This window comes from Peromyscus eremicus, chromosome 1, assembly GCF_949786415.1.
Source record: "Peromyscus eremicus chromosome 1, PerEre_H2_v1, whole genome shotgun sequence".
Lineage (NCBI taxonomy): Eukaryota > Metazoa > Chordata > Mammalia > Rodentia > Cricetidae > Peromyscus > Peromyscus eremicus.
The window spans coordinates 54,578,882-54,590,466 of record NC_081416.1 but is presented as its reverse complement, the minus strand read 5'-3'; positions in this window follow the sequence as shown (position 1 = coordinate 54,590,466).

Sequence of the window (11,585 nt, the reverse complement as noted above, 5' to 3'; positions counted from 1 at the left end):
CCAGCTAGGGACACATTCGGGGCTCAGTGAGGAAGCTGTTAGAGTTACTAGAGTAAAGGTACAAAGAGACCTTGAGAGGAGGGTTGAAGTAGGTGATGCAAATGTCCTGGGAGCCCAGGAACCCTGAGGAACTGTTTGCTAGGGAAGTATCTCTAGATGCGCTCCATATCCCCAAGGTGGGCATGGGTGCTGGCTACAGTGTCCTGCAGGAGCTTGGAATGGAAAATGATGCCCTGGTCACTGAACTGAGTTGGCAGCAAGAACATGGCAAAGCCAGGAACTAAACATTTCCTTCCAGAAATGTCTCTCATCGCCCTCTGCTGGCTCACACCGTCCTATAACTCCCATACCAGGGGATCCAACACCGCCTTCTGGCCTCTGTGGGAACCTGCACACATGTAGCATACAAGCCGGAGTTCTTTTACACTGCCAAATATTTGCAGTTATACTGTGCCAAATAGTCTTCTGCAAAGCAAATGAAATAGAGCATGGGAGTGGAGGATCATTATTAAGTTGTTTTGTTGTTAAAACTTGAAGCCACATAGACTGGATTTGATTCCCAGGTTTACTAAGTATGAGCAGTATGGCCTTGAGTTAAGTTTGTTTGTTTGTTTGTTTGTTTGTTTGTTTGTTTTAGGCTTTTCGAGACAGGATTTCTCTGTATAACAGTCTTGGATGTCCTGGGACTCACTTTGTAGACCAGGCTGGGCTTGAACTCACAGAGATCCGCCTTCCTCTGTCTCCAGAGTGCTGGAATCACAGGCATGTGCCACCACCGCCCAGCTAAGTTATTTATTCTTTTGTTTTGTTTTGTTTTTCCGTTTTTCGAGTCAGGGTTTCTCTGTGTAGCAGTTACTTATTCTTATGTGTGTTTTCTCAGCTGTAAAGGAGTATGATAGTAATACCTACCCCATAAGGATAATAGCCTTAAAAAATGCTCCCCAAAATGTTCCAGTCCTGATTCCTGGAACCTATGAATATGGTACCTATGTCAATGGGATTACAGATTTTAAGATACATAGATGTTCTGGAGTACCTGTAGGCCTGCTTTAATCACGTGGTAGTGATGATGATCATGATGATGATGATGATGATGATGATAATGACAGTGGTGATGGTAGTGATGTCAGTGATGGTGGTAATGATACTCTAATTCCCTGTATGTCAGACACTGATCTGAACACGCTCACCAAGACCAGACTGTGTTCTATTATGAGACCTGTCTCAAATAAATACATAGATAGATAGATAGATAGATAGATAGATAGATAGATAGATAGATGATAGATAGATAGACAGATGATAGACAGATGATATAGATAGATAGATAGATAGATAGATAGATAGATAGATAGATAGATAGATAGATGATAGATAGATAGAATACAGAGAGAGCAGAAGGAGTAGGCTCTAAGTTGAACAGACACAGTGTCTCAGGAAGACCCTTGTCCAACCTCTAAGTTTGAAATCCAGACCCTGTTGGAGAGGGAATGGCTGGCTGACTGTGTTTTACTTTGGGTAGCAAAGAAGTTCCTCAAGTGCTATGCTGGTCCTGTGGAATGTGCTGGAAAATGATCTATGTTTCTTGGGAAACTGTTGCTAGGGAAGTGTTCTGACTAGTTTTATGAAATCAACTTGACACAAGTTAGAGTCATCTGAGAGGAGGGAACCTCAGCTGAGAAAATGGCTCCATGAGAAAAGGCTGTAAATAGGCTTGTAGAGCATTTTCTTAATTAGTCATTGGTGGTGATGGGCATAATTCATTTTCTTATTTAATGATTGATGGGGAAGGGACAGCCCATTGTGGGTGGTGCCATTCTTGGACTCGTGGTCCTGGGTTCTCTAAGAAAGCAGGCTGAGCAAGTCATGGGGAGCAAGCCAGTAACCAGCACCCCTCCATGGCCTCTGTGTCAGCTCCTGCCCCAGGCTCCCACCTGGTTTGAGTTCCCACCTTGGCTTCCCTCAGTGGTCAGTGACTTGGGTCATCTAAAACAAATTAACCTTTTCCTTCCTGGCTGCTTTTGGTCATGGTGTTTCCTCACAGCAGTTTCATCACATCCTTCCTAAGACAGGAGGAAGCCTCTCTAGAAGCACTCCATATCCCCAGGGTGGGCATGGGTGCTGGCCACAGGGTCCTGCAAGAGCTTTGAGCTGGAAGATGCTCTGGTCACTAACCTGAGCTATCAGGAGGAACATGGCAAAGCTAGGGACTAAACATTTCCTTCTAGAAATGTCTCTCAGGGCTCTCTGCTATGTGAGAAAACAAAAACTTGGATCTTCTTTGGGTTTCGGGGGTGGGTGGGTTTTGTTTGTTTGTTTTTGAGACAAAGGGTTTATCTGTATAGCCATGGCTGTCCTAGAACTCTCTTTGTAGACCAGACTGACCTCAAACTCAGAGATCCACCTGCCTCTGCCTCCCGAGTGCTGGGATTAAAGACATGTGCCACCACTACTGACAAAAGAACTTGGGATTTTTTTGTTTGTTTTTGTTTTTTTGAGACAGGGTTTCTCTGCGTAATTTTGGTGCCTATCCTGGATCTCGCTCTGTAGACCAGGTTGGGCTCGAACTTGCAGAGATCTGCCCGGCTCTGCCTCCCGAGTGCTGGGATTAAAGGCGTGCACCACTACCACCCAGCAAGAACTTGGTTTTTGAAACAGTCTAAAGTACCTCAAACTGACCTCAAACATAACATATACCTGAAGCTGACCTTGAACTTTTTATTTTTATTTTTCGTTTTTTTGAGATTGGAGTTTCTCTCTGTAGTCCTGGTTGTCATGGAACTCACTCTGTAGACCAGGCTGGCCTCAAACTCAGAGATCCTCCTGCTTCTGCCTCCCAAGGGCTGTTATTAAAGGCATGTGCCACCACCACTGCCCAGCTAAAATTTTTATTACATTCATTTATTACATGCATATTCTGTGCGTGCATGTTTTGTATGGGGCGCCTATGTCTCACAGCATGTCTGTAGAGGTCAGAAGACAACTTACAGGAGTGGGTTCTCTTCTTCCACATGTGGGTCCCGGGATCAAGGTCAGGTGATCAGAGGTGGCAGCAAGTGTCTTTATTTGCTGAGCCATATTGCCTGCCCAATCTTCTAATCCTATTACCTGAGCAGCCACGTGTTGGAAGTACAGGCAGCACCACCATGCCTGGTTCATTTGATGCTGGGGATGAGACCCAGGTCTTCTGGCAAGTCCTCTACCATCTGAGCCACAACCCTAGTCCATGGAGGTCTTTAAAACAAAAAAAAAAAACAACACAAGAAAATACCCTTTTCCAATGCATATGGAACAATCCCAAGAATAGTCTGTAAACTAGAGCACATAACTAAGCCTGGGTAGTAAGCTGGGTATGGTAGGATGTGGAGGCAGAAGGATCAGGAATTCAAGGTCGTCCTCAGGTACATAGTGAGTTCATTTGGGCTGAGTTATGGGAAACCTTGTCTCAAAACACCAAATAAGTAAATAAATGAATAAATAAAGCAATAATTATTTTAGAACTAATCCTCGGCACCTTCTCCAAAAGCAGTAGAGTTGAATTAGAAATTACTAATAGGAGGCTAGGAGCTCATATGTAATCTCAGCTCAGGAAAGGTAGAGACAAGAGGTTCCCTGGGGATACCTGGTGAGCCAGTTCCAGCCAAACTGGAGCACTCCAGGTTTGGTGAGAGACTCCATCTCAAAAAAAGATGAGTGTTGATTGAAGGTCTCCTCCACATGCATGTGCACACATGTGTATGCCCCTGCCACACCACAAACACACAAACCAACAATAGAAAGAAATCTGGGGGGGAGGGTCTTCCTCTCTTACCATTGGGGCAAACTTCCCACACTCTTTCTCCCTGCTGGTACTCAGCTCCTGGATGGAGCCAAGGCCAAATTCTCTGATGGAGATATACTGACATCCGCTGAGAGACTCAGCACACTTGTTATATTTAGCACCAATGAGAGGGAGGCAGGTTAGCCAATCTCTACAAGAAGTCTCTGTAGGGTCTCAGGGTACAGCCATCCAGGAGAAGAAAGCTATGGTGGACAGCTTCTGCATGCTCAGTCGGTGGAGCATGAGACTCTTAATCTCAGAGTTGTGGGTTCAAGCCCCATGTTGGGCACCAGAATATTGTGAGAAATCCACAGAATCTATTTAATGGGCCAAGGAATTTATTAGGGGATAAAACTCACTACATACCTTCTCCTGTGTGCTCTGAGTGGGAGCATGAAGGTAGAAAGTTTAAGTCTGGGTCAGCCCAAGCTCCCCCTAGCTCCAGCCAACACTACATAGCAGGCCTGAGGTAGTATTTTTTCTTACTTTCAAAGCCATTCACAGACCAGCTTGGGGGTCCACCTCATTCTCCCCAGAAAGTAGGACACCCTGTCATATGCTCTCGGTGGCCTAATGTAGGGTCTAGGAAAGCCAAGCTATGTCCCACGCTGATCTTCTGCCTGGTCCAAGATCTGCCTGGTCTGTCCCAGCATACAAACCATGAAGGAGCAAAGAGACATGCATTCCAGGTCATAAAGGTCCTGAATGGCCACGCCCCAGGGGCATGTACTTCAAGGTCATAGACAAGTGTAGCAGTTACTTGCTGCTTTTCTAGGGGTGGTGCTTCAAGGTCATAGCTAGAACAGCTACCCACTACAATACAGTGTCAATATCTGGATTGAGGAAGCAGCCCTCGATACTTTCTTCATGAACTTGGTTTAGCCAAAGGTGAACCATTCACCAATATTTATACTCAGACCAGGGAAAGGCCTTGCTATTCCTCCAAGCCTAACCCAGGGAAGGCCTTGCAATTCCCATGGGTCTGAGGCATTGGAGTCCTTGGCATGGCTGTGCTCATGTCAATAATACATATTCACATTGTGAGTGGCCATGTGGATGCTGGGAACTGAACCCTGGTCCTCAGCAAGAGCTAAGCCATGCTTCCATATTGGTGAAATTATTAAGGCCACTCCACGTAGTTAAAAGGAGATTTATTTAATGGTGTAACTTACAAATGAACGGATAAGTAGGTTGAGGGTTCTGGGAAAGACGCAGCAGTAGTCCAGTGATGTTCTCTGGAGAACTCTCCTCCATCTACCTCTAGCGTCCGAGCTCCCAGCAGCAAGAGAGTGCAGCAGGTCCCAATCTCTGGATCTCGGGTCTTCAGGCCCTCCCTTGGCCCCGCCTTGTGGGCGTGATAGTTACCAACCCCAATGGGGGTTGGAACTTCCAGATCAAAGCTGCAATGGCTACCCACTACATCTCCCCCTTTTTGTCTAAATAAGAAGATTATAACTTAATACAAGACTATATACAAAGGAATGGTTATCAAATATTGTCCAGGAGTAATGAGGGATAATGACCTAGATAAGATGGAACTGCAATCAATGTGAACAATATCAAGCAAGAAACACATACTAAAATCCAAAGAAGTCTAGAGCGTAGGTAAATGGTATGTTACAAAGATCATTCCAAAGGGTGTCCTACCCTAAAGAACTTGAATCTAATATTTAATATGTTTTATCTAAGATATTATATGTATATACTAAGTTGTAAAATAATAATAATAATAATAATACACATTCACTCAGGACTTCATCCACTCTTGTCTTAGTGAGGGTTTCTATTGCTGTGAAGAGACACCATGATAACAGCAACTCTTATAAAGGAAAACATTCAATGAGGTGGTGGCTTACAATTCAGAGGTTCAATCCCTTATCATAATGGTGGGGAGCAGGCAGACATGGTGCTGGCTATATCTTGATCAGAAGGCAACAGGAAGTGGACTGAGTGTCACACTGAGGGAAGCTTGAACAAAAGAGACCTCAAAGCCTGCCACCATAGTGACACACTTCCTCTACAAGCCCACACCTCCTAATAGTGCCACTCCCTTTGGGGGGCATTTTCTTTCAAACCACCACATTCCACTCCCTGATCCCCAAAGGCTTGTAGCCATAACATAATGCAAATATACATTCATTCAGTCCAACTTCAAAAGTCTATAACAGTCTCAATAATGTTTAAAATCCAAAGTTCAAAGTCTCTTCTGAGATTTATACAATCTCTTAACTATAATTCCCTATAAAATAAAAATCAAAAAGCATATGTAGAACTGAATTGTATTGCAAAATAAAAATTAAAAAAAATCAAAAAGCAGATCATATACTTCCAACACATATAATAGCATAGGATATACATTACCATTCCAAAACATAGAGAAGGGAGCACAATGAGGAAATGATGGACCAAAGTAAGACCAAAAACCAGCTGGACAACTCCAAACTCTACATCTTCATGTCTGATGTTGATACTCTTCAGATCTCCCACTCTATTCAGCTTTGTTGACTGCAACACATTTATTTCTCTTGAGCTGGTTCCACTCCCTGTTAGCAGCTCTCCTTGGCAGGTATCCCACAACTCTGGCATCTCTAACATCTTGTGGTCTCCAAGGCAATCCAGGCTTCAACTTCACAGCTTCACGAAATGTCCTCTCTGGGCCTCCATTCAGGGAAACTCCTGACACACACCTAGTCTCAATAGCTTTCCTTAGTCTCGGGGGCAAATTCCACAGCCCATTTCTTCTCTCCTTTACTTTAAAGCCAGAGCCACGTGGCAGAGGCTGCCTGACAAGTTTTCAGTGTCCCGATATTGTCTCTCCACCAATACAATCAGTCGAATCTAGCCGAATTAATGAAACCAGGTTTAATCTGAGCAAAGCAACTCCCAGGTGACTCTCAGGAAAGGAAGCAGGAGAGAAATCATGCCTTGGGTCTGGGGACTGGGTCTTAAATATCCTGTAGATGGGTCTTGAGTAGCTCTGGGGGAGGAGCCGATCCTTCGTGGCCTTTTCAAGGGTAGAGTTTGGAATAGGACTGGAGCTGGAGATTCCCAACACTGCCAAGTTCTGCTGCTTGCTGGGGCTGGAACATGGCCTCCCTGTTCAATTTCGTCTTCACTAGCTTTCTGTTTTTCACTGCCTAAGCTTGGCTGTCCTGAAACTTGCTCTGTAGACCAGGCTGGCCTCAAACTCAGAGATTTACCAACTTCTGCCTTCTGAGTGCTGGGATTAAAGGTATGCACCACCACACCCAGCTCTAAGCTTTTCTTTAGTTCCTTTTTACAAGTTGGAAACTTAGCTGGGTAGCATCTTGCCCTGATGTCACCACTCCCTATATTCCATTTCTTAATCTGTTTATCTCCTTGAACACAGGATTTAGCTCCATTCCACTTTGTGGTGCTCTTTTTTCTCCTCGAAATTTACATTTTGTAGTTTACCCTGCTCAGCTTGCTCCTTTTCATTATAAATCTTCATTAGAGTGACCACTAATAACCATATGACAGAGTCTATACTGGGCTGTTTTGAAATTTCCTCTGCTAATGGAAGGAATTAATCCAAAACTCTTCACTTTAGCTTCAGGCAGACTCTTCAGACAAGGGCAAAAGGCAGCCAAATTCTTCACCAAAGTATCACTAGAACACTCTTTAGTCAATATAATAGAATTCTTCTCCTCTGAAACCTCTTGAGTGAGTCCCTGGCAGTTCAAATCACTCTTTTTTTTTAAAAAAAAAGATTTATTTATTTATTATGTGTACAGTGAGTGTTCTGTCTGCAGGCCAGAAGAGGGCACTAGATCTCATTGTAGATGGTTATGAGCCACCATGTGGTTGCTGGGAATTGAACTCAGGACCTCTGGAAGAACAGCCAGTGCTCTTAACCGCTGAGCCATCTCTCCAGCCCTCAAATCATTCTTAGTACCTCTGCCTTTCATGCTCCAATATGGCCCATTAAGCAGTGCCTAAAGCATTCCACTGCTTTCCTAACCCAAAGTACCAAAGTCCAAATTCCTCCAAACAAACACATGGTCAAGCCTATCACAGCAATACCCTAGTCCCTGGTACCAACTTCTGTCTTAATTAGGGTTTTCATTACTGTGAAGAGACACCATGACCATGGCAACTCTTATGCAGAAAACATTTAACTGGGGTGGCTCACTTACAGTTTCAGAGGTTCAATCCCTTATCATCATGGTGGGGAGCATGGCAGCTTGCAGGGAGACACTGTGCTGGCTACATATTAATCAGAAGGCAACAGGAAGTAGACTCAGTGTCACACTGAGGGAAGCTTGAGCAAAAGAGACCTCAAAGCCCACCCCCACAGTGACACACTTCCTCCAGCAAGGCCACACCTCCTAACAGTGTTACTCCCTTTGGGGGCCATTTTCTTTCAGACCACCACAACTCCCCATACAGGGGATTGGACAACTCTGGCCTCTGTCAGCAGCTGCATTCACATGCACATAGCCCCACAGACCAGTCAGGGCCTGGTCTACACATCAAGTTCTAGGCCAGCCAGGACTTCTGTAGCAAGCTTTCTCATCATACTTTCTTGGACCGCCAGCCTGCAAATAATAACACAGTGAGTTATTATTAATTATGAAGGAGTTATTATTAATTATGAAAGAGTTATTATTAATTATGAAAGCTTGGCCTCAGCTTTGGGTTTTTTTTCCTAACTAGTTCTTATAACTTAATTAACCTGTTTCTATTAATCTACATTCTATCGTGTGGCTTGGCACATCCAACTTGCTCCAAGTCTGCGGGCAAACATGCCTAGATTCCTCCTCCCAGTTTCTCTTTCTCTGCCTGGAAGTCCTGCCTATCTCTCCAGCCTAGCTATCGGCCGTTCAGCTTTTTATTACCCCAATCACAGCAATACATCTTCACAGTGCACAAATTGTAAGGATCCTGCTCTCATTCTTCCAGGTTTAATGCCTTACCTCATCAGCAGGCGACTGCGTCCCACCTTAAAAAGCCACACATGGACCCCCATGCGCTCTCTCTGTGCCTCTCTTTCTGTTTCCTCTCTGCCAGGCCTGGCTTCTCCGTCCTATCCCCTCTCCTTTCTAATAAAGCCCATTCTAACTCTGGTAGCCGTGGCTCGTGACTCTTCCGCCAGCAAACCAGCTCCGTTTATCCTTTCGCAACTATCCCACAACAGACTTCTTAAGCTAAAACAAGACAGCACGCACACTGCCTTTGATGCCCAGAGTGAAAGCCAAAAAACAATCTTTGCAAAGCACCCATTTTTAAGTGCGTTCCACACATCCCCAAAGAGTCTTACACTTACAGCAGCTGGTGATGCAGGACAACAGGGTGACAATATCTCTTTTTGGGGACTATCCAATGACACTTGTTTGCACATAAAAGTCTTTCCCAAAGGTGGTTCCTGTGAGGAGACATGGGAGGAAGCTTCTGTTTGAGGTGGGGAAGATGGGCAGAGGCAGGTCACCTATCTAGAAGAAAATAAAGAGCCATCGAATTGTGTGCTATGACAAGGTTTTCAAGTTCTAAATACCCATCAAGTGCAGCCCGGAAGGACCAGAAGTGGGAAAACAAGTCCAGAGAGCAGCTGGGGGTGGCCACAGATGGCCTGCCTACAGCTTGGCCTGGACCGAGGTGATGGGATTCGAGACAAGGGCAACGCATGTGTGAAGGGGGACTGGAGGGATCACTCCTTGGTTAAGTGCATTTTTTGCTCTTCCAGAGGAACAGAGTTTGGTTCCCAACACCCACATCAGGTGGTTCACAAATCCTGATACGGCTCCTGGAGATCCAAAGCCCTCTTCTGGCCTCTGTGGGTACTGTATCTATATGGTGTAAACTCACCTAGGCACATGAACATAAATAATAAATCTTCAATTTTAAAAAAGAAAGAGCCAGGTATGTGGCACCTTTAATCCCTCCTTTAATCAAGAGGTAAAGGCAGGTGGATCTCTGTACTCACAGAGTTCAGAGTTCAGAGTTTGAGGCCAACCTGATCTACATAGGAGTTCCCAGGCATGCCTGGTTTATAGTGTCCGGCCCTGTCTCAAAATAAACACATGAAAAAATAAAATAAAATAAATATCCAGGTGGTGGTACACACCTTTAATCCCAGCACTTGGGAGGTAAAGGCAGGCGGATCTCTGAGTTTGAGGCCACCCAGGTCTACAGAACGAGCTCCAGGACAGCCAGGGATACATAGAGAGACCCTGTCTTGAAAACAAAAAACAAACAAACAAAAAAAACAAAACCAAAATTAATTTAAATAAAAAGAAAGAAAGCTAGTTACAAAAGGGGTATTTGAATGACATCACAACAAAGAAATGACTATTTGAAGTGCTGAACCTGTTAATTACCTTAATTTGATCATTGCTAAATAACACACCGCTATATGAACTAGTTCACTATACCACACAAATACGTGCAATGATTATATGTCAATTAAACATGAAGTAAATAAAACCAAGCAAGCAATGGTGAGTCAGGTGTGCGTAAATACCCATAACCCAGGCAGACATGATGGTGCACATCTTTGATCCCAACACTCAGGAGGCTGAGGTAGACGGATAGGTATCTGTGAATTCAAGGCCAGCCTGGTATACACAGCAAGTTCTGGCTACCCAAGACTACACAGTGAGACCCTGTCTCAAAAAAATAAAAAAGTAAAAGGGAGCGGGGGACTTGTGAAGTGAGGCTGGGCGGAAAGCTGGTAACATGAAGAAGTTGGGACGTGGCCCTAAGGACAGGCAGCTCTCTGTGCCTCTTGCTGTGGTGATTTCATCCCTGTCTTCTCATATGTGTGTCTGTCTGAGGTGCCTCCTCCTCCAGGAAGTCTTAGGAGCCCAGTTAGGACCCTGAGCTGACATCCAGGTACCAACAGTCGTGAGCTATCTATCACGATGCTCAGCTACGGGAGGCTGTAGAAGTGTGGACAGCGTGAGGGGCAGGTGCTGGGGCATCTGGGCTCATGTCTTACTCAGTGATACCTGGTGTTACTTGTCATAGTGTTAGGGGAGAGGAAGTGGGCAAGCCATGGGCAGGATGGGACCTGGCCTTCATGTTCTAGAGGGCACCGACGTCTCGTCTGACCTGCATCCACATGAGCAGGAACAGGTCCAACACTAACTACTGTTTGCTTCTCATTTACCCTGGCCCAGGGACACCGGGATTCAGGTGGCTCCTCTTAGCTTCAAGACGGACTAGCCTGGGAACCTGATACACCCAAGCTTCCCAACATCTTTCCCAACATACCAGGATGGGTGTAAGAGGTACCCTTGTCCCATGCTCTGTGTCTCCACATCCTTTAAATTTATTTACTATATATTTACTATATATATATATATATATATATATATATTTTACATACATACGTACATACATTAATTTGTGTGTATATGTGTGTGTGAGTAGACACATGTGCCACTGTGTGTGTGTGTGTGTGTGTGTGTGTGTGAGAGAGAGAGAGAGAGAGAGAGAGAGAGAGAGAGAGAGAGAGAGAGAAACCTTCAGGAGTTGTTTACCCCATTCACCCGGGCCTTAAACGCAGGTCATCAGGATTAGCAGTAAACATCTTTTACACACTGAGCCATCTTGCTGGCCCCACATCTTTCTTCTCAGGCAACATGAAATTCTTGTCGTCCGGCCATGGCATGGCTGTTACCATCTTGAAATCAAAGAACCGTGGTCAAGCCAGCGGGATGGCTCAGTAAAGACCCTTGCCATCAAACCCGAGTTTAATCCCCCAGACTCACACAGTGGAACGAGAAAACCGATTCCCTCAAGT